General features: G+C 48.1%; 1 protein-coding gene across 7 annotated transcripts in view; it reads right to left on the bottom strand.

Annotated features, from left to right (window-relative positions):
- Positions 1 to 11804, bottom strand: part of GGTA1 (glycoprotein alpha-galactosyltransferase 1 (inactive)) — a 67211-nt gene extending 55407 nt beyond the window's left edge. The window contains exon 1 of one of the 7 annotated variants that reach the window (XM_057720246.1): positions 11461 to 11804. The gene's annotated coding sequence lies outside the window, so the exon portion shown is untranslated. Of the gene's footprint in view, positions 1 to 10474; positions 10566 to 11460 lie in introns of those variants that run through there. The other 6 variants (XM_057720245.1, XM_057720244.1, XM_057720241.1 and 3 more) reach the window with 6 other exon arrangements.
- Between the last annotated feature and the right edge of the window lie 11761 nt (positions 11805 to 23565).

Below are 23565 nucleotides of genomic sequence, written 5' to 3'. Positions count from 1 at the left end.
AAATAGATAACTGACAAGGACCTACTGAATAGCACAGGGAACTATATGTGATATCTTTTAATAAACTATAAAGGAAAAGAATTTGAAAAAGTATATATGTATATATGTGTGTGTGTGTGTGTGTGTGTATATAATTGCATCACTTTGCTGTACACCTGAAACCAACACAACATTGTGAATCAACTATACTTCAATTATAAAAAAAAAGATGCACCTCATAGCAGAGGCAGGATTTGAACCCTCGAAGGCTTCTAGCCCTATCTCTGCTCATGCAATCAGTCTGTGGTTACTGAGGGCCAACTACATGCACACAGTGTTCTAAGCACTGAGGATTTGGCAATGAACTGCCCCAGAAAGTCCTCTGTTCTCACAGAGCTCACATTCTAGTTGGTAAACAAACAAATGAAATCAATAATTGTAATTAATAAGTCATTAAAGACATCATTTCAGGTGAGGAAATGGGTAATACAGCAAATAAAAGGCTGGCCTGTTAGAGACTGCCTGGGGGCAGGGGAAGCTGCTGTTGGGGGGAGGGCCTATTTGCACTGGGTCCTCTGGGGTCCCCAAGAACTCCAAGAACCTCCCAAGCCAGTAGCATGCTGGAGCTGGCTCATGCTGGCTTGCAAGGGCCAGTTGTTAATTTTTCAGGAACTTGGTGAGTAAGTTGTTAAACACAGCCACTGGGCTTCCCTAGTGGTGCAGTGGTTAAGAATCCGCCTGCCAATGCAGGGGACATGGGTTTGAGCCCTGGTCTGGGAAGATACCACATGCTGCGGAGCAACTAAGCCCATGTGTCACAACTAAGGAGCCCACGTGCCACAACTACGGAAGCCCGTGCACCATGACAAAGAGTAGCTCCCGCTCACCACAGCTAGAGAAAACCTGTGCACAGCAACGAAAACCCAACGCAGCCAAAAAATAAATGAAAAATAAAAGATAAACAAATTTAAAAAACCCACAGCCATTATTAAAAATTAAATTCTATAAACTCACAACTAAGTGACTTACAGTGAGATCAAAGGTAATCAACAAAACTCATCCCTTCCTAAACTCGATGATGGGTGATGCCTTAGAGGGCCAGGATAGGGAGGGTGGGAGGGAGTCCTGGGAGGGAGGGGCTATGGGGATATATGTATAAATACAGCTGATTCACTTTGGTGTACCTCAAAAGCTGGTACAAGAGTGTAAAGCAATTATATTCCAATAAAGAGCTTTAAAAAAAAAACACCTCATCCCTTCCTAATTGTTTCACTACATGCTGTACTCTTAAGGTTATTTACATCTATTGTATCTAGACATAGTGGAAAATACTCTACAGTAGCAGGCTCCCCACTCCTCCACTGGTAGCTCAAAACTGGTCATGGTGGAAATATTTATACAGCACTGTGGAAACTGGCAAATACCACATATCAGGGCTTTCATTTTTCTTTCTTTACTTCTTCTCCTTTTCCTTCTTCTTTTTTGTTTTTTTTTTTTTTTGGCTGTGCTACATGGCTTGCAAGATCTTAGTTCCCCGACCAGGGATCGAACCCATGCCCCCAGCAGTGGAAGCGCAGAGTCCTAACTATTGAACCGCCAGGAAAGTCCCTGGGCCTTCATTTTTCAAAGAACTGCTTGTGAAACATTTACCCGCATACCACGGCCTCCAGCTCTAACCCAGGCCTTCTGTGTTTGTGGGAGTCTGTTTTTCTGGGGAGAGGGTGTGGTGGTGCAGCCCAACTCTCCCGGGGCTGTGTGTGGGGGCGGTGCCTCCTGCCCTGCGGCCATGAACTTCCTTCTTCCTTTCTTACGGCTTCCACAGTGAGGAAGCGAGTCTGGGATCTCTAAATGGATCTGTCAGTTCCGGCAAAAGAACTGCTGTCTTCAACAGTATTTAACGAGGGCCTATAAGATTTGTTCATTCCTTTATTTATTTTTGATAAATTAAATCCTATGATAAGTATACTGGGGAGGTCAAAATTTAAAGGAACACCCTGCAGGGAATCTGTTTGTAGAAATACGTGAGGTAACTTCTGAATTCCTCTAGATTTTCATATGTTGAGTTTCTTCCTTTGAGAACATAACTGTTCCGATTAACAGTGGAGTGAAGTTACCATTACTTCCACTACGACGAATGATAACAGCAGCTGCAATTTACTAGCACCGATTCAGGCACTAGACACAAAGATTCTCTCTTAAATCCACACCAACCCATTCTACACGTGAGAACATACAGGTTCAAGGATTCAATAACTTGACTAAGGCCAGGCTGCCCCTCTGAAAGTTGCCCGGAAGACTTTTCCCTCCCGTAGCTGTGGCCCTGTGGCTCTCTTTAGACCTGCAGGATTCTGTGACACCCCTGGACCCCCTATCTTTGGTGACTTTGGAAGATTTTGTGACTTCTCAGCTTAGCCTCAGGAACCCTCTTCCACCACCAGCGCGGAATGAGCCGGACCCTCCCCCAGCCATTCATCTGCACCTGGAATGCAGGAGAGTGACCCAGGCCTGGTCACTTAGCAGCTTTGTGTCATAAAGAAGTAGCGCTAAGGTTCAGATGCCAGTGAAATGTTACAGCAGCTCCAGGGGCAGCAAGAGCTACAATTAGCCCCCGCTGGGAGACCCTGACTGTGCTGTCGGTTGCCCAACCTCTACTGGTTCTGGGCAGCTTGCTTTTCCAGCTTCCCCAAGGATACTATGAGCAACAACAGACGTTTCCAACGCATGCCTCCACTGCCTCAGTGAGCTAGCATCTCCCTTAGTTGCTGGCAACCGTGACTCCTGACCATTTCCTCTTCTCACGTGCTGCTTTTTGTGTGTGAGTGTGTGTGTGTGTGTGTGTGTTGCTGAGATGAGATTTACTATGAGGTAGAAGTCACACAAATCTACAGATGTCAAGATCATATTTCTCATTAAGTAATACTTTTAAATACCCCTGTAAATTTTTGTAACTGGGCAGATAAATCTGGAAATAACATACACCAAGCAGTGGAGATTATTTCCGAGGTTCAGGATTACAGGGATTTTGTATATCGAAGTCATACACTTATACAAAGTTTAAAATTTTGAAACAGGCATTAAAAAAAATCCACGCCAATCCGTCCTCCCTCTTCTCTTGAGCTAGCAGCACACCGTGCAAGCATCACCACTCCATCTCCCCAAACCACATTCTCATGTGCTTCTTAAATACCAGATGCAAACATTCACTGAGCCTTTTCACACCAGGGAATGAATTCCTAAGCACTCAATTCATTTGCACCGAGGAATACTAATTCCCCCTTCCTTTGCACAGCTCTGGCTAACCTATGAAAATAGAGTCTGCAATACAAAATACCAATCTACAGACAACCATTGATCAACAGATCAAACAAAAGCAAATCCCGACCCAGTCCCTGCTCTCCTGGAGCCATGTTCCCCTTGAAGAAAACCTCGCTCTTGATTTTGTGAAGTGTCTTATCGTTCCCCACAGATGCCAGGCAAGTTCCCCTTGGGGACAGCTGGCGGGCCACTTGAGGACTCGTGGTTTCCCTGACGGGGGAGAAAGGACAGCTGTGCTTCTGCGCGTAGATGCTGCCAAACACAACGTCACCCCGTTGGGCAGCTGACCCATCGCCCTGGGCTTACTCGCGCCTCCGTGCTGCTCCAGACACCAGGGCCATCTGGATTCTCGAGCAGCCATGGGGAAGATCAGGACGACTGCTTCTCAGAGCCTCTTCCCTTGGCCTGAAATGCTCTTCCCTCTTCAGCCTCTAACTCCCGTGGACCGCAGTTTGAAGCCGTCCGCAGGGAAGCCCTTCCAGACCACTTGCCCCAAAAGGTACAGGCCCCTGTGACCCCCCACCCTGTACTTCTCCTTCATGGCTCTCTCTGTGCACCTGGTTGTTTAATGAGTGTCTCCCAAGCTGAATTCTACCTCTGCATGGGCCGGGATTGTACCTCTCTGTTCTTTGCTAATCTCAGGTGTCTAGCAGAGCATGTAGCAGGTGCTCAGTAAATTCTGGATGCTTTAACAATGAGTGAACAAAGTTCTGGCAGCTCAGTGAGTGTTGAATGAATGTGTGATTCAAAGCATGAGTCTTGGCAAGAGGTGCAACTTTTAGAACTACAGTTCCTGGTACCCAAACTCACAAGTCAGGGCGCAAAACTTGATCCCTCTGTGCACAGCAGCTGCTTCTCCCTCGCACATTTTTAATTTGAATGTTCATTTCCTGTGGGTTTGGACTTGTCTGCGTTTTGTTTATCAGCAACTACTGCTCAGAGAGAAGTTTGCTAGATCATAGCTTTGTCCCATTTTGTAGACAGGGAAACTGAGGCTGACAGCTCCCACAGCTGGCAGCACCAGCTCCAGTGGGGCGAGACCACCTCACTTCCAGCCCAAAGCTCTTTTTAGTACCCTGCCACCCCCCATGTGGGGCCAAGTCCAGGGCACGTAAAGCAAGGCTCCAGAAGATAAAAACACCCAGACTAGGATGGACTTTGAAACTTTTATTAAGAACTAATCATGGGCTTCCCTGGTGGCACAGTGGTTAAGAATCCACCTGCCAATGCAGGGGACATGGGTTCAAGCCCTGGTCTGGGAAGATCCCACATGCCACGGAGCAAATAAGCCTGTGCACCACAACTACAGAGCCTGCAAGCTACAACTACTGAGCCCATGTACCACAACTACTGAAGTCTGCATGCCTAGAGCCTGTGCTCCCCAACAAGAGAAGCCACTGCAATGAGAAGCCTGTGCATTGCAACAGAGAGTAGCCTCTGCTCTCGGCAACTAGAGAAAGCCCACCCACATCAATGAAGACCCAAGGCAGCCAATTAATTAATTAATTAATTAACAAAAAAACTATAATGAGATACTACTGTGTATCTATTTAAAAAAAAAAGAACTAATCACAAAGGATTTCCCTGGTGGTCCAGCTGGTAAGACTTTGCGCTCCCAATACAGGGGGCCAGTGTTCGATCCCTAGTCAGGGAACTAGATCCCACGTGCATGCTGCAACTAAGAGTTCACAGGCCGCAACTAAAGATCCTGCATGCTGCAACTAAGACCTGCTGCAGACAAATAAATAAATACATAGAACTAATCACAAGACCTGGCCTCTCTCTCTCCAACCTCTTCCAGCTGCTACTTTCCATTCTCTGGCTCATTTCGGACTAAGCAGAGCCAGGCAGGAGCCCTCTCCTAGGCTGGGCATGGATCTGCGCCCCAGCCCCAAGCCCCACCTTCAGAATCACCTTCACTCCCCCTGCCCGCAGCTCACCAGGGTCTCCAAGCCAAACTATGTTTGAGTCCAGACTGGGCTTTCATGCCTCAGTTCTGCCGCTTCACTCTTGACAGACTTTGACCAAAGGATCAAAACTCTAAGCCTCAGTTTCCCCACACGTAAAATGGGGGGAATAATTCCTGCTTTGCCGACTTCACAGGGCTTTTGTGAGTCTCAAGCGAGGTGGATATATGATCTCACTTGTCTCACTGTCCACGAGTGTAAAGAACTCCAGTACAAACAACTCTACAGTATTTTTCCGTTCCCACCAGGGTCTTGCATTCACCCCATAGCCGACCTCTTCCAGGGCCCAAACCTCTCAGCCATGCAACCGTCTTGACCACATCCTTCTAGAAATCCTTTCTCCCCCTGCCTTACCAGATGTGCTCCCTCTGTCTCAGATCACTCACTCTCCAGTTAGGACCTGGCCCAAGCAGCAGCTCCACGCTTTTTCCTGCCATTCACATCCGCCAACCACACACGGCCTGAGACAGGCACTACAGGAAGCACGTTCCCTGCACCCAGCTCCCTGGAGGACGCTTGCGTGTGGCTTCGCCCAGGGACACAAAACGTAAGCAGGCAGTCTCGGGTGCCCACCCTGCTGCCCTCGCCACCTCTCCTTTAGGAGACACTATTTGGCAATAAAGCCAGAGCCCAAGTCCTGACAAGAGTCGCAGATGGGTTTGACCATAGGCAGCCGAGGTCTCCCGGCCTCCACACCAGGTTGAGACAAGCTGAGCGGATCAGCGCTTTGGCTGGAGATTTCGAAGACATATTTTTACTTCTTCTTTTTGGAACTGAAAGGACTTTTATAAATAATTCTGGGTTGAGTATACTAAATGATGACCCTTTGCCTTCAGTCCACAATCCAAATCTATATCACTTTTTGATTTCCCAGACTGACTTACCTGGCCTCCCTCTCACAGGGAGAAGATTTTACCAGCAGACTTGAGGGGTGAGGTACTTTGCCCCAGGTTTTACAGTCATTAGGGGTGCAAACTCAGGCAGTGGGCCTCCAGAGGCCACCCTCAGCCAGCAGCACAGGTCAGGCAAAGAGCACTGTGGTCACATGCACCGTGTGCTCCAGCAGCTCACAGTTGAGGAGGGCAGGAATGATGACATGTGACAAAATGTATCGGGGTGTGTACTGCAGGATGCCCAAAGACCAGGGGAGAGGAGGGGGAGTGCCTAATTCATGGGGGGCAGGATGAAGAAACTGGCATCTTATAGAGGGTGATGATTAAGCTGGGTCTTGAAGGATGAGTAGGAGTCTGTGGGTGGGTTTTTGGGGAAGGTGGGGAGGGTGTTCTAAGCAAAGGGAGCAGCATGGGGAAAAGCCCAGAGCAGATTTCAGGCACTGCAGTCATTCCCTTAGGCTGCAGCAGAAATTCCAAGGGGTGGTGAGAGTGATGAGAGCTTCAGAGACCTTGGATATCACCTAAAGGGATATGTGCTTTATCCTGAGAGCAGAGGGGAACCTTGGAAAGATGGAAAACGCCAATCAATTTGGTGTCTAGAAAGAGGACTTGGACTGCAGGGAGAGGGTGTGCAGGAAGGCACGTGTCTGGAGCAGAGAACAGGGAACACACAGGAGCAGGGGTCTGGGTTGAAGAGGGCTGCACACCAACTGAGCAGGGGCAGTGGGGTTGGAAGTAAAGGAACTCTTGAGAGAGCTGGTAAAGAGGTGGGATTGCCCAAACTATGTTAGATGGTGGGGGCGGGGGTGGGGGTGGATAATGATGCCCAGACAGAGGGATATAGAGACTTGAAAGGCCATTGCCATGCTTGAGAAATGGGGAACAATGGTACCAAAGAGCAGGCGGAGTGATGGGGATTAGTTTGGAGAGATAAAGATAGGGTGAGGACCTGCATGAGGGAGTTTCTAACAAATATATGGGTCATTTGAATTACTGTTTCCAAGTATCCATTCTGAGCCAATAGGCAGAGGACATATATCTCTGTCCCACTGACTTTGGACTTGATTATATGAATGGCTTTGACCAATGGAATATGGGTAGAAGTGATCATGTACCAGTTCAGAGACTTTAAGAAGCATTACATCATCTCTTTCTTCCTCCAGCTCTCACCACAAATAGCATATACCAGGTAGAAGCAGCAGCTTCAGCCTGGGTCCTAGGAGGAGAAAATACAGGGAGCAGATATTCTGTCTGGTAGGCACCCAGAGCAGATCTGCAAAACCATGCAGTTGCAACTGCCCTCCAGCTGATGTGTAGTGTGAGTAATAAATAAATCTTTGTGGTCATAAACTAAGAGTTGGGGGATGTTTGTTATGCAGCATAACTCAGCTGAAGCTAACTGACATACACTACATAAATGAGATGAGAAGGAGCAGATGTGAAGAACCTCACACGTCATGATTAGGAGTTGTGCACATGAAGAGTCAACAGAGAATTTTGTAGTTAATGAAGCTTCTCCATCTTTTTTCAAACCCAACCCTCCCCACTCCCTCCTACTCATCCCAGCACCTTGCATTATTAGCCATCCCTTCCCTCTCCTGGACTGAATCCTTCCCCTGAGCCTATATCTCACTTGTCTTTCCCATCCTAAAATCCTTTTCTTCACCATGTCTTCCTCCAACTATAGCTCAATCTCTCCCCTGGCTTTCTCAAGCAAATTTCTTGAAGGAGTTGACTCTACTCACCAACTCCACTTCTTTCTCTCTCCCCTACTGGCAATCTAGCTTATCTGGCCTCCACTCCACCAAAACCACTGCAGTATATTTCAGTAATCTCCTAATTGCCCAGTGCAATCCAGTCCTTCTCTTCCTAGACTGCTCCACACTGTTCAGCGTGGAACTAAATTCAGTATCTCCCTGCCCAACCTCAGACATTCCTCTTTCTGTACTCTCTCAGCTAGTGGCACCATCATTCATCCAGTGACCCATGACAAAAAGCCAACAGGAGATAATGAATTCTGTTCTGGATTTGTCCAGTCTGCAGTGCCTTTGAGGCATCCAAGAGGCAGTTAAACCAAAGGGTAGTTAAACATGTGAATTGGAGGCCTACAACAGAGATCTGAACTGGAGATAAAGATGCTTGTTACACAGGTAGCATTTAAAGCCATGAGCATGAGTCAATGTATCTATTTACAGAGTACAAGGGCCAGATCTTTAAATCCCAGTTGATACATAAAGAGCTCTCCTGAGCCCATAAATTCCCATTCCTAAGGCCACAATTCCAGCCACCATTTGGTTCCTTCCCTCCTGAGTCATGGCTCATAGTAGTCTCCACACTACCATCTTATTTCATAGTCTTCACCCAGTTATGTTGTGTTCTCCAAGAACTCTTAAAATTCCATCATAAAAACAGAAGGTGTAAGACACCACAACCCAGGCACTAAAATGGTTAAAGTAAAAAACACAGACAACACCAAATATTGTCAAGGATGTGGGATAATTATAAGTCATAGGTTGCTGTAGGAATGTAAAATGGTATACTCTATGACCCAACAATGTCACTCCTAAATGATAACAAATGATCACAAAAGAAGATTTCTACAAGAAATAATAGCCCAAATTGGAAATAACCCAAATATTCATCAACAGGAGAGCAAATATGCAAATGATGGTATATATATATCTCCATAAATTGGAATACTACTCAGCACTAGAAAGGAACAAACTACGCATATACACAACACAGGTGAATTTAACAAACACTACATCGAGTGAAATAAGCCAGACATGAAAGAGACACACAGTATGATTCTATATATGTGATGTCCAAGAGCAGGCAAAAGTAATCAATGGTGAGGAAAATCAGAAAATGATTGCTTGGAAGGGCAGAAGGAAAATTCACTGGAAAGGGGAACTTTCTAGGGTGAAGCAAATATTTCATATTTCATTTTGGGTGGTGGTTACTTTGGTGCAAACAATTTTCAAAACTTGTTGAACCCAATACTTACAATCTGTGGATTTTGTTGTATGCAAATTACACTTTAGTTAAAAATTAGGAAAAGAAAATAGTTGTAAAGTGTCTAGAAAATAAAAACTAAAATAAAGAGAATGTACAGGGCAGAAAACACATTCAGTTCAAATAAAATTATACTTATGCTTTGAATGCACCTATATAAAGGTCCAGCCCCCCTTTCAGGCATTCTCCCCTCATCCTTGCCCCTGTCTCGATGACATCTGTCCATTAGCTATTTTCTAGCATCTTGAGAGATGATGTAATGCAAACAGCAGAAGCCTTAGAGCCAGACAGAGCTGCTTTCAAATCCTGGCTGCAATTTAGGAGCTGAGAGCCCACAAGCAAGTTACTTGGCCTCTCCAAACCTTCATTTCCTCAGCTATAAAGTAGCCTGATGATACCTGTTGGGCTGGGCTAAGAAAGGGAAAGTTTCTGGAGAACCTAAGTTTTTTGACCTCAGCCTGTGAAACCAACTTGCATGTGAAAGGCCTGCTAAAGGCCTGCAAAAGCTCAGAGGCTGAGACTCCTGGGCTGCTTCTCCCTCAAGGATAGGGAGGTGGCCCTGGAGCCCTAGAGCCAGGGTCTAGGCTGGCTGGTGCTAAGAGTTGAGCCACCAGGGCCAGGAATAGGCGTTCCTGACCTATGACTAAGGAGACAGGTTTCCTGGCAAGGCTTGGCCACTGGCTGATCTTGCCCAAATCACTTTGCATACCTCTAGACTTAGTTTCTCCATCAAAGATGGCCAGATCAGACTGGATCTGAAAAATCTGATACCAAAAATAGCCTCTGGGGGTTGCCAATACATCGAAGAGGCAAAGGCAGAGGACCAAAGCCGTGCCACCTGGGCTCCCCTCCCCCACCATGGCTCCCCTTGAGCCAGGATCCTAGGCCTCTCAGGGGCAAAGTTTGAAATCTCCCTGACAAGGTAAACGCTGGGGACTCTCTCAGGTCTTATTCAGTCATTGTGCACCTGTTACATGTAACAATAATTGGGAATTTGCACCTGCCCCCCCCCCACCAGAAGCAAGACACACCCAGAAATAACTCCCAGCAAGGTGGAAAGTGCTTAGCGTAGCCAAAGAAGCGCAGTACAACAGAACATCCACATCCTTCCCCTGCTTACACACTCGCGCCCACACACACGCACACATACACAGCCCCTTGGCACTTGGCATTTCCTTACTCACAGCGGTATCTCTTTCGTGGTTATGGAAACTAAGGCTCTCCCTGGGAAAGGGTTTCCCATCTAGGAGGCATCGAGGCCAAGCCCCACCCCCCCACCCCTTGTACTTCCTGCCCGAGACCCACCTATTTCTAAGTAAATGATGGAGGCAACAGGGCCTGCTCTGCGTCCAGAAGATGTGCAAACAAGCAAAAGCCACACACGCAGCCGCCCCGGGTCTCGGGTCTCGGGTCTCTCCTGGGGGAGGAGCGCACTCGCTGACAGCCTCCGCGCCTCCCTCCCTCCCTCCCCCGCCCGCGGGAAGACTGAGGAATCTCAAATCTTTCTGCTTTCTCTCTTCGCGCCCTGACATTTTTTTCCACTTTACTGTTTCTTGGACGCCTTTCAAGCGTTTGTGCAATCATTGTTTAGCTGTTTTTCTGCCATGTTCAAGCGCGGGATGGTGTCCCTTTGGGGTGGGAACGCGATGGTTTGAAGACTTGAAGGGCCCCCTTCGCCTCCCGTCACCGCGATACAGCAGGCCTCTTAGCTGCCAAAGTTACAACGATTGAAACTTTCCCGGTGCCGGGTGTCGGGGTTGGTCCTCGGCTCTCTGAGCTCCCGACCGCTCCCTCTCTGTAGCCCTGCTCTCAGGGGTTCCTGCGCCCCTCGCTTCACCCTCCCAGGCTGCCCCTTCCCGGAGGCATCCTCTTCCCGTCCGGTCCTGGGCGAGGGGGCCCTTCTCCCATCCTGCCCCATAGATGGGGGCAGATCCCTCCCTCCCTCCTTTCAAGACTTCCTCAGTGGTCCCGCCCTGCGCCCCCTGAGCCTTCCCTCTCCCGCCTCCACCCCGGGAACTCCGCGGGAAGCCCTCCCCGCCGCCCGAAAGGCCCGAGTCTGGAAGGCTGGGCAGAGGCAGCGACAGGGACAGGATGGGGACAGAGACGGGGTCGGAGCTGGGCACAGCGGTAGCGACAAGAACAAAAGCGGGGACACAGGCAGGGCAGCAACAGGGCAGGGCCGGCGCGGTGGCCCGTCCTCTCCCCGCGCCGCCGCCACGCGCCGCCCGCCGCCCCGGGCCGGGCCGGGATCGCGGCCTCCGGGGGCTCCGGCGGCGCCCCGCGGGACCCACCTGATCCGCAGAAGCTGTGCGCGCTCGGGGCTGGCCCGCGCCTCGGCTCCCGGCCCCGGAGGCGTCCTCGGCTGCCCGAACAGGCGGCGCGCTGCCTCCGCCCGAGCCCGGCGGGGCGTGCCGGGGCGGGGTGTGCCGCCTGCGCTCGGGCCGACCGGCCGCCGGGCGCTCCTCCGGGGCGGCGGGCGGCGCGCGGCGGTCCGGGGGGCGAGGGAGCCGGCAGGCACTGCGCAGCGGGCGGCGCGCTCCCCGCTCGGCCGGGCCCCCGGCTGTTTGTGCAGAGAGGTTCCCGCCCCGGACACGGCCGCTGGGAGGCCCGGCGCGCGAGTGCGCGAGAGCCGGTGCGCGTGTGTGCCTGGTGGCGGGGAGGCGCAGGGGGTGTTTGTTTCATTTTCACTCAGGCAGAAAAAAGCCTGAAACCAGCAAAAAAAAAAAAAAGAAAAGAAAATCCCTGGTGAGGGTGGCTGGGCCTCTTTGCCTTCTCGGGCCTGCACGCGGCGGGGGTGGCGGGTGGGGGACCCGGAGTATCCGAGGGTGGAGTGGGGTGGGGTCTGTCACCCAGGACGGCAGGGAGGGGCCCCGGTGCCCTGGCGCCTCTCCAGACACGGGAGCAGCGGAGAGCTGGGGAGGTCTGATCCACCATTTGTTTCCTGGGGAAGGAAGGGCGCAGATGTAGACAGCGACAGGCCGGAGGGCTGGAGCCGCTCTCGCAGGAGCACCCCAAGTCCTGAGCTCCGGACGGGAGGGGCTGGTCACTGGACACCTAGCGCCCGCCCTGCCCGGGTTTGTTCGCAGACTTAGTGGTCTTCGGGCCCAGAGTTTCTCAAACAGAATTCTGAACACACCCTGGGGTTCTCTACTAGAATTTTTAGAAGGGAACTAAAGAAAAAAAAAAATCTATTTCAGAGTTTGTGCTTCTGTGCCCAGTGTGACAACAGTTTCCTTCTGGTGAGTCGATGCAGGCATAGCCGGCTCACTTAGTCTTCCACTGGAACCCACAACAGTCGCTTCACTGCTTCGGCTCCCAGACCACCTATCTTGCTGGTGCAGAAACTCAAAACTTCCTTTTGGCCAGGATCCTGTGCATTCCTACTTCAATTTCAGAGACTAAGAAATTAGCTCGTTAAGTATGCTAATACATTGGAACTGTAATTTGACACCATGAAAATGGCACAGGGCCTGGGTGTGATGTATAAGTTGTTTCATGCTAATGAGAGAAGAACAGAGGCCTGACTGAATACCTAAAGGAGGCACAGAGGCTGCAGGGGGCCAGGTGAGGTTTTGGAGCTTGGGGGAATGAAGTTTCCTGATGGGTCCAGTGGCGTGAACGGGTGGGAGAACTGAATCATCAGGCCCAGGCAGTGGCTCAGGAAGGAGGAGTTCCATGGTAATCAGCACAAGAGATCCTTTGGAAAAGCATAAACGGCTCCATTATTGTCTTTGGTGGACTCACTTGTGATAGTTCATTAGTGGTGAGTATCACAGGAAATATACAATGAGTGATGTTATACCAAGTGCATTATTTCCCATTTTCCATTATTGCACTTGAGGATGCATTGTTTAAATTGCTCAGCCCATCAAACTGGACAATGAATGAGTTGCTTGCTTGTTTATTTTTTAAAGGAAACTATGACAGTAATTCTGACAATGGCTCAAGTGATAACTTATCATGATCAAAATCAAACGATGACACAGGAGGGCTTCCCTGGTGGCGCAGTAGTTACGAATCTGCCTGCCAGTGCAGGGGACACGGGTTCGAGCCCTGATCCAGGAAAATCCCACATGCTGTGGAGCAACTAAGCCTGTGCGCCACAACTACTGAAGCCCAAGAGCCTAGAGCCCATGCTCTGCAATGAGAAGCCACCGCAATGAGAAGCCTGTGCACCACAACGAAGAGTGGGCCCTGCTAGCTGCAACTAGAGAGAGCCCCGCACAGCAACGAAGACCCAACACAGCCAATAAATAAAAATAAATAAATAAATTAATTAATTAATTAAAAAAAAGATGACCCAGGAGATGAAACATGTAAAAACATCACTCTGCTACCATTAAACTCGATGCAAGAGGTTTGGTTTCAGCAACACATCATCAGTCACATTAATTTAATGCTGTTAATTTGGATTTTATTGGTTTCGAGGTTGTGTTTGTAGCTACTTAGAAATTTTGTTTTGGTTTTATGGTTGGTTTATGGAATTATGAGCGTGAGGACTTCCTGATTAATTTTAGGTTTATACCTATTTCAGTAACAATAAAATAAAAATAATTTAAGTCAATACTATGGATCTGGAAGAGTTTTTTTTTGTTTTGTTTTTTGAGTTTCTCTTTTTGTCTTGTTTTGGGAGGGGCTATTTAGTTCTGAAAATCTAACTGGCAATTCTACTGACTGAATGGCTGAACTGGAAAACACCTTCAAGATTACATACATTAGCTTTGGGTCAGGACTTCTAGGTTTAAGGCCTTAAATGAGTTATTCTTCCCATCGTTTGCATCACAGATTAAACGGGAACAAGATGACTAGTTCATGGGAGAGGCAAAAGCAGAATGGGGTAACTGTTGGGGAAAAGGCTTTGGAGCTTACAGGAGTTCTAGGCTGACTATTCACAGAGGGGAAGGGCGGGGCAGGTAAACAGAGGTAGCTCTGATCACTTGCCAGGCTTTGCTCCAAGTGCCTTGCACACACCTGAGCTCACTTCATCCTCTGAACACCCTAATCACATCCCCATTTTCCAGGGAAGAAAGTTGAGGCACAGGCAAGTTAAGTAACTTTGTTCACCATCTCTCTAGGTATGACCAAACTGCTCCAGGGCCAGAAGACCTTCCTCCCTGTACCTCCTTCATTCTTTTAACAAAATACTTTTGGGGACCCGAGTATCTGTCAGCCCCTGTTCTTCAAGCTGAGGACATCAAGGCAAACACTGAGACAGCATCGTAGCCCTGGAGGAGGTTGCAGCCCAGACATTAAAGCAAGACCCCATCCAATCAATGATTTCAGGACCATTGTGATCAGGGCTCGGAGGGAGAAATACAGGGTGCAGAGGACCTGAGACCAGGAGAAGGAGGAGTTCACTAGGTGAAGACTTGGGGGAGAGTGACCCAAGCAGAACCATGTGCAAAAGTCTTTAGGTGGGAGGAAAAAGAGACATGAGTATGTGCTGGAAATTTTCAACATCACAAAGGTAGCCAATCGCCACAAATCAACCTATACCCTCAAAATAAATCCCAACAGAGTTTCTGTGGAACTTGGAGGAGAAAGTGGGCAGAGCCCAGAGCCCTTAAAATCTGAATGGAAAGGACTTCCTAGGTGGTGCAGCAGTTAAGAATCCACATGCCAATGCAGGGGACACGGGTTCGATCCCTGCCCCAGGAAGATACCACATGGCACAGAGCAACCAAGCCTGTATGCCACAACTCTTGAACCTGCGCTCTAGAGCCTGTAAGCCACAACTATTGAGCCCATGTGCCGCAACTACTGAAGCCCATGCACCTAGAGCCTGTGCTCTACAACGAGAGAAGCCACCGCAATGAGGAGCCTGTGGACCACAACGAAGAGTAGCCCCTGCTCGCCACAACTAGAGAAAGCCCGTGTGCAGCAACGAAGACCCAACACAGCCAATAAATAAATAAATAAATTTATTAAAAAAGAAAAAATCTGAATGGAAGAGTAAAGGGCCTAGTGTAACCAAGACAGTCTTGATAAAGCAGATAGGGGAGAGATGGGGTCTTGCTTGACCAGATATCAAGACATACCATGAAACTCTAACAGTATAGGGTCGGTACCAGGATGGATTATTGGACCAAGGGAACAGAATAAGGAGTCTAGAAAGAGACCGACACATGTGTGGAAACTCAGTGTCGACCAGAAGTGAGACTGCCCATCAGTGGGGAAGAACAGACTTCAGAAAGTGTTGCTGGACCCAAAAGAATTGGAAACAGGTGTGCAAACAAAAACTTGTACAGAAATGTTCATAGCATCACTATTTACATTAGCAGAAAAGTGGAAACAACCCAGATGTCCTTCAAGCAATGACTGGATAAACAAAACATGATACATCCATACAATGGAATATTATGCGGCGTAAAAAGGCATGAAATACTGATTCATGAAGACGAACCTTGAAAAGACTATGCTAAGGGAAAGAAACCAGACACAAAGGCCATGTATTGTATGACTCAATTTCTAGGAAATATCCAAAACAGACAAATTCATAGAGACAGAAAGCAGATAAGTGGTTGCCAGGGGTTGGGGGAGGGAGAGTGGGAATGACTGTTGAATAGGTACTGATAGGGCTTCCTAGGTGGTGCAGTGGTTAAGAATCCGCCTGCCAATGCAGAGGTCACGGGTTCCATCCCAGCTCCAGGAAGATCCCACATGCCGCGGAGCAACTAAGCCCGTGTGCCAAAAAAAAAGGAATGGGTACTGATAAAGCACCTCTGGGGCTGATAAAGAACCCTCTGGAACGAGAGGGTGGTAAGGACTGCACGACACAGTGAATGCATTAACTGCCCCTGAGCTGTGTACTTCGACATGGTTTACCCATTTTACCCATTTTAAATGATAATTGTATGCTATATAAATTTTATCACAGTTTTAAAAAGTGTTTCTGAGCAATTATCTATCCATGCAAAAAGTAAAATAAAATTAGATTCCTAACACACACACACACACACACACACACACACACAGTGTTGACCTTAAAGAAAAATATGGATAAATTTGACTACATTAAAATGCAAAACGTACAGGAAAGATACCACAGTGAATTAATGGGCAAACCAGAGATTGGGAGAAGATGGGTCTGCAAACTAGAAAACAAAAAAGGATTGGTATCCAGAGTCTACGAGGAATTCCTGCAGACAAACAGGAAAAGACACATCTTCTTCCATGTTTACACTTGGGTAAGGTCCTGGGTGAAATGTCACTTGGTCAGGATTCCCAGGTGTCCCCTTCGTGGCACGTATCGTAACCATATGGACAGAACTCTCCATTTGGCAGTATGCCCCATCAGCCCATGGCCACATCTGTCCTGTGACATCTCATCCCCAGCACATAGCTGGCACACAAGACACGTGTGATGGACACATGCTGACTGAATGGAGAGATGGGTGCCCAGATGCACAAAGAACACGAAACTAGTCTTCATATGCTGCCTCGTCCACATGGTCAGCTAGCATCCCTGCTGTCACCCTGGCCTCCTCTCTTACCAAGGGTCCTTTCTTCCTCAGATTCTCCGTGTCAGAAACACCGAGGTGAGGTGACCTCTGGCAGGCGCGGTTTGGAATGTGAATCCAGAAGGTTCTCGGTGGAAGGAACATTGCCTCCTCCAGGTTTTTGTGGGGAAGAGCATTTCAGCAAGGGTGGTCTCAGAAGGAGGACCCAGGTCCACAGAGCCCTTCCCGCAGAAATCCCAGCTCGAGGAAATGTGAAACTTACTCAGAACCAGAGACACACAGGGCCTTGGGGCCCCAGAGGATGGCCTGTGGCACACCTCACTTTGCTGATGAGGAAATGAGATTCGGATGGGGGAGTGGCTTCCTCAAAATCACCCACTGGAACTTTTCAGAGCTGGGTTTCATTCCTAATTCTCCCACATGCTCCTCAGCCCCAGACAAGAGGGGAAACTCCCGGGGCCAGTGGGGAATGTGTTTTAGAGCACTTTAGAGGTGGTCGAGTGAGTCAAGTGAAGTAGGTGACTTTGAGCACTGAGTCCTGGAGGAAGTGGGGATGCGTGCAGGAGGGCACCTGGGAGGAGGCAGCAAAGGCTCTTGCAAAGGACAGAGGGCGGGGCAAGCAAGGTCCACCCCTAGGGACCACAGGGCCACCAGCCTGGAGCTGAGGAGCCATAGCAGAGGGGCTTGGACGGGGAGGACCAGAGATTCGCCTTTTATCCTGTCCATAGAAGGCAGCCTCTGGAGTGAGTATCCCTGGGAAGGGAGGGTGGTCGGATGGAAGTTGGCTTTGAAGGGATTAATCCCACTCCTGCTGTCCCGGTCACTGAAAAATAAAGTCACAAGGGAAGGAAGGAGAGCTCAAGAACCAGAAAGGACGGAGGGAAGGAAGGGAGGGAGGGAGGGAAGGAGGGGAAGAGGAAGAAGGGAAGAAGAAAAGAGAACTCCAGCTGGGTGAGCTAGGGCTTGTCTCTTGCCAGAGATTATTTTCTACCTATGACCCTCACTCCCTGCTTTGTAACCAGAAAACTCTACTAATCTTTCTCTTCTATAATAAAGGAATACTAATGCCTACATTGAAAGATTGTTGAAAGAATTAGAGCTAAAATACCTTTCATAGTGTTTAGCACAAATTAGGCACTCAGTGCTACCTATTGTATTAAGTACTACCATATCTAAAATAATAATAGTAATAATAATAATAATAGCAGCAACCTGGCCTCAGGAATCAGAATATGCCACCCCCAAAATATGCCGCTTTGGCATAAAGGTTATTTTAGGCTGAAGGCAATTGAGAAGCAGCAGACACAGGAAAAACTCTCTGCCGTCACCTCCCCCCTCTTACCTTTCTGCCTAAAAGCAGGGCATAAATTTCCCTTCGTAATGGTGACATAAATCTCCTTGTGAAGGTACACCCCCCCCCACCCCCAACTCGTACCAGGAGGAGAACAACCTTTATCAGCCGAGATCAAGGTGAGTCTGCATAAACAAACCTGATTGAAATAACCCTTATCTTCCATTAGCTTCTCCCGAATTTCCCACAGTTTCCCGCCCCTAGTAGCCCCAACTCCTTTTCTTTTGTCTAGTCACTTCTCCACCGTTTATTGCCCTTTGTTAAAATGCTGTATAAGCCCCCAAGTGTGACTGCTTCTCTGGGTTTTCATTTTTTCTTCTGTGGAGGCCCCACACATGTAAAAATATTAGCATCAATAAAGGAACATATGCCTTTTTCTCCTATTAATCTGTCTTTGTCAGTTTAATTTGCAGGCTGGAGTAACAGAACATAAGAGGGTAAAGGAAAAGTGTTTTCCTCCCCTACTGAGGGAAGGAAGGGAGAGGGGAGGGAGGAAGGGAGGGAGAGAGGAAAGGAAAGAAAGGCTTTCTCCCATCCAAGTACTAACCAGGCCCGACCCTGCTTAGCTTCCGAGATCAGGTGCGTTCACGGTGGTATGGCTTTCTGACTCGGGACTGGCATCAGATAATTGCTTTCCTTCCAGTTTGACAATAAATAAGATGGGAGAAATTGACAATAAATAAGGTGGGAGGAATTGACAAGCCCAGGAGAGCAGCGGCTGATGTTTCCTTACAGGCCCATCAGCTTCTCTATCCTTTATTGAACCAAGGAAATACTATTAAAAATCATCGTCTCCAGGCAAGGAAATATCCTTTTTACTTGGTTTTGTACTTGGAAGTCATTTGTTTTCTAATGATATTAAATTCCACCTCTGGCATTTACATATATCTAATTTCAAAAGGCAGAAACAGGGAGAAAGCCAAGTATTTTAAAGCTCTTGGGTTCATTTTTTAAAACTGTCAGCGCTTCCAGGGCCAAAGAATTCTACCAGCTGAAATAAAATTTTACCTTTGCAACCAAAACTTATAAGGCTATATTCCACCAGCGCTAAAAGTGTGTTCCTCTCAACCTTCAAAAAAGCTCAAAGAAATAATCTACTTGAGCAAAGGGGGTGGGGCGGGGGGACACTTTTCCTGTAAACTCTTTTACACTTCCGGATTGTTATTCCCTGAGAATGTCTTATCTATTTTTTTTATTTTGTAATAGTTTATTTTATTTTTTAAATCAAAACAAGTTTTAAAATATTTTTTTTGGCATGCCACAGCATGCAGGAGCTTAGTTCCCCAACCAGGGATCAAACCCCTGCCCCCTCAGTGGGAGTGAAGAGTCCTAACTGCTGGACTACCAAGGAATTCCCCTCTATGTTTAAAAATTAAGCACATGAATAAAATAAAAATACAACTTAAGAAAGCTAATGTCCTGGGTCTTCTCAAGGGTTTGAACGTTATCTTCTGGGCATTAGAAATAAAATTTGTAAAACAAGCCTGGGATCAGCTCAGGTTCAAGCTTTCTTCTTGCAATTCCACAAGCCAGGTGACCTTGAAGGGAAAAAAAAGGCCACAACCTTTCTGAGCCTCAGTTATCTTATCTATAAAATGGGGATAATTATCTCTACCTCCCAGGGGTGTGTTGAGATAAAAAAATGAGATAATGTGTTCTTGCAAAAGAGGTTTGAAATATAATGAGGCACTGAAAAAATGTGAGCTCCCACCATCAATTACATGAAGTTATTCTTTGAATTCTTGGGTCACTAAACCCAGTGGGAATGAGGCTCCCCCCACCTCCCTCATTATACTGTTCCCTCTGCACCTTGTTAACGCCTCCTTACCCTGCAGATCTCAGCTCAGGCACAATCTGGCTGCTTAGTCCCTCACCTCTCACCACTCTTCCCAGGTCCCCTCTGCTCTGGCCACACTTTCCTCCGTGCTGTCCCTCAAACAGGTCAAATAGAATCCAAACCTGGGCCTTTGCACCTGCTGTCCCCTCTGCCTGGGATGCTCCCCACCCCCACTGTCACTCTACTGCTTATTGTAAGCATGTACTTCTTACGTTTTTTTAATATAAATTTATTTATTTATTTATTCTGCATTGGGTCTTTGTCGCTGTGCGCAGGCTTTCTCTATTTGTGGCGGCAAGGGGGGGGGCTGCTCTTTGTTGCGGCACGTGGGCTTCTCATTGCAGTGGCTGGGCTCCAGAAGTTGTAGCACGCAGGCTCAGTAGTCGTGGCTCGTAGGCTCTAGAGTACAGGCTCAGTAGTTGTGGCGCACGGGCTTAGCTGCTCCGTGGCATGTGGGATCTTCCCGGGCCAGGGCTCAAACCCGTGTTGGCAGGCGGATTCTTAACCACTGTGCCACCAGGGAAGTCCCAGATTTTTTTTTTTTTTTAACTAAAACCCAAACAAAAACCCTTCTTTAGCCAAGAAAGTCAATTAAAATCTGTCTTCGTTGGTCCTGGCCTTTGATCTATGAGCTGTCAAAGAAACACGCGCTGGGAACCTGGTTTCTTTTTCTGCCTTGCAGCCCTGTCAGGAGGTCCCTGCCCTAAGGCTCTGTGCCTGGGCCTGTAGGTCCCCATTAGGCAGCTTTATATTTCCTCCAGTGCTTCACCTTCTTTCTTCCATCCTTCATGCCCCCAGGCTCACACACCTGGAGGCATCCCACATGCACCCTCCATGCCACCTATTCCAGAGGCAGAAGCCACAGCCAGGGGGACCCCGAGTTACCAGGGGCTGCCCCAGGAAAGAGAGAAAATCCTGAATTCTAACAACCCTGGGCCCCCATCTTGGCTTGACCCTCACTAACTGGGGTCTTTGGTCAAGGTGAAGCCCTTTTCAGGACCTCAGTCTCTGTGTTTGTGTGATGAGGAATCCTCCTTCCCAGGATCCGATGAGCCTAGGGACGTGAGGCACCCGGCAGTGTATGACGGCTCTGATTGTCATCAGGACACAGAGGAATGGACTTCAAGTGGTGGAATGTCAGGAATTAGAGGGGGCGATTGGGAAGATCCAGGAGGTAGATGGGCACTCTTGGGTCCTCTCGAGTCACAGCTGTAAGTACCCAAGAATCCAGTCCTGCGTCTCCTTTCGCACAGAAGGTGGGGGGATGACCTCTGTTTTGAATGCTCACTATGGCAGCTGCCCTCTCCCCACGCTGTACACTGCATGTGCTGGGGTCCCGAACAAAACTGAACTACTGCCTTGACCGTGGACCATTTCTAGAGGATGTCAATGCTTTCATCCAGCCTGGAGTTTGCTATAACTATGGCTTTCTTCTCTCTGTAAAGTGGGACTCTCCGTCTTGGAGGGTCCTGGTTTGGTTGCGTGTCAGCACTGGAACTCTCCTGAAAAGAGACTCCGCTGCTGTCTTGCTGCGTCGCCTGAGGAAGTCCCTTCCCCTGGGCTCCAGATGCCCCATCTGTACAGTGACCCTCACAGAGTGAGAGGGTCTCCCCAGGCCCTGTCTGCTCCAGCGTCCTGCCTGTGGGGCATTTATGAGTCAAGGCAATGTCTTCTCTGAGTTTGCCAGCCATTATTACTAGCTATGTGATCTTGAGCAAGTGACGTCACCTCTCTGTAACCTTAGCTGCCTCTTCTGCAAAGTGTAATAACTTACTAAAGAGTGTAGAACAGAGCTCAGCATGAAGTAGATACTATATGTGAGTTGATACCCTCATCACTACCACTAATACCACCATCATCATCACCACCATCATCACATCACCACCACTACCCACCTCCACCACCATCAGCCTCATCATCCAGCCTCATGGGACTGCTGGTTGGTGTGTCTGGTGTGAGGAAAATTGCTCAGAACACGATACCAGAGACACCTGGGTACAAGCTCTTGCTTAAGCAATTTTCTTCCTCTTCTGCAGGCTCAATCCTTTCTTCCTAAGGTGAGTGAATTGGGTCTGATAGTTGGGGCAAAGGGTGTACCCTGTGGCCAAAGACTAGATTCTTTCCTTGTCCCTCTAGCTTTCCAACCAAATTCTTCACATTTTGGGTTCCAAGGCAGATTCTACCTTTTTTTTTTTCCCCAGGAGGTCATCAGCATCTTGCCCTACCCTTAACTAAAGGCAGTCAGATTGGTCTAAACAAAAGAAAAAGGGTTGGCTAAGTGTCCATCAACAGATGAATGGCTAAAGAAGATGTGGTACGTATACACGATGGAATATTATGCAGCCATAAAAAAGAATGAACTCATGCCATTTGCAGCAACATGGATGGACCTAGAGATCACCACACTAAGTGAAATAAGTCAGACAGAGAGAGACAAATATTAGCTGATATCACTTATATGTGGGATCTAAAAAATTATACAGATGAATTTATATACAAAACAGAAACAGACTCACGGATGTAGAAAACAAACTTATGGTTACCAAAGGGGAAAGGGGGTGGGGAAGGATAAACTGGGAGTATGGTGTTAGCGATACACACTACTATATGTAAAATTGATAAACCACAAGGATTTACTGTATAGCACAGGGAACTATATTAATTATCTTGTAATGACCATTGTATAATGAAAAGGAATCTGATATATATATATTTACAGCCAAATCACTTTGCTGTACACCTGAAACTAACACAATATAGTAAATCAACTGTACTTCAATTTTAAGAAAGAGAGAAAGAAAGAAAAAGCATTGGAACAACACAAGGGAAGAAAGAAATCCAGGCCCACAAGATTTGCAGGTTGAATTTCTTACAGCTGTAATAGGGTAGTAGCCATCCATCTCCTAACTAAAATAGGAGACAGACTTTGGAAGAACAGAGAAGTAGGGGAGGGATGAAAGGGGAAGGGAGAATAGGGAAGGGAGGAAGGATGAGGGAGGGGGTGACAGGAAGAGGCCACCAAGGCAAGATGTCTCAAGAAACAAAACCCCTTGTTGTTTTCACTCACTGAGAAATCAAAATGTGTGTGGTTAATTACATCTCAATAAAGCTGGAAGAAAAAAAACTGGGTGTGTGCCTGGAGAGCAGCTATGCGTGTTTGTTGTCTACATGTGTGTGAGCATGTATGTGAGTGTGCACACGTGTCTGTCTTCATGACTATGGGTATGCTTGAGTGTGCATGTGCACACGGGCGTGTTTGAATGTGTGTCTGTGCGTCTATACATGCCTAGACAGTGTCGGGCACATGTTATTTGCTCTGTGGATCTGACCATTGGACGAGTGGGCACAAGCGTGCGTGTGTACCTCCTTGAGTGACTCTGATAGTCACATGCGTGTGTGGCTACGTGTGCATTCCTGCATGTTCTTCTGAATGTGCCTGTCCATGCCTGTGACGGGGTGAGGCAGGGATGCATATTGGTGTCTGGATGTGTGTTGTAAATGTGTGTCACACACGTAAGTGTGTGGGTGCCTTTGAAGCGTGTGTGTGTGTCAGTGTGCACAGCTGCAAGGCTGAGTGTGAGGGAGGGGATGCTTGTGTATAGTCGTGAGCTTGCCTGCAGGGGTGGTACTGGAGCAGGCACCCTGGTGTGAGGCTGTGCGTGCGCAGGTGTGCGTGTGTGCTGTGAGGGGGTGTGCACCTACGCACCCACATGCGCAGGCAGCCTGGTAGCCCTGGGCTTGAGTTCTC

Source organism: Hippopotamus amphibius, chromosome 2 (assembly GCF_030028045.1).
Source record: "Hippopotamus amphibius kiboko isolate mHipAmp2 chromosome 2, mHipAmp2.hap2, whole genome shotgun sequence".
Lineage (NCBI taxonomy): Eukaryota > Metazoa > Chordata > Mammalia > Artiodactyla > Hippopotamidae > Hippopotamus > Hippopotamus amphibius.
Note: the sequence above shows the minus strand (reverse complement) of the source record. Positions and strands in the feature narration are given on the sequence as shown.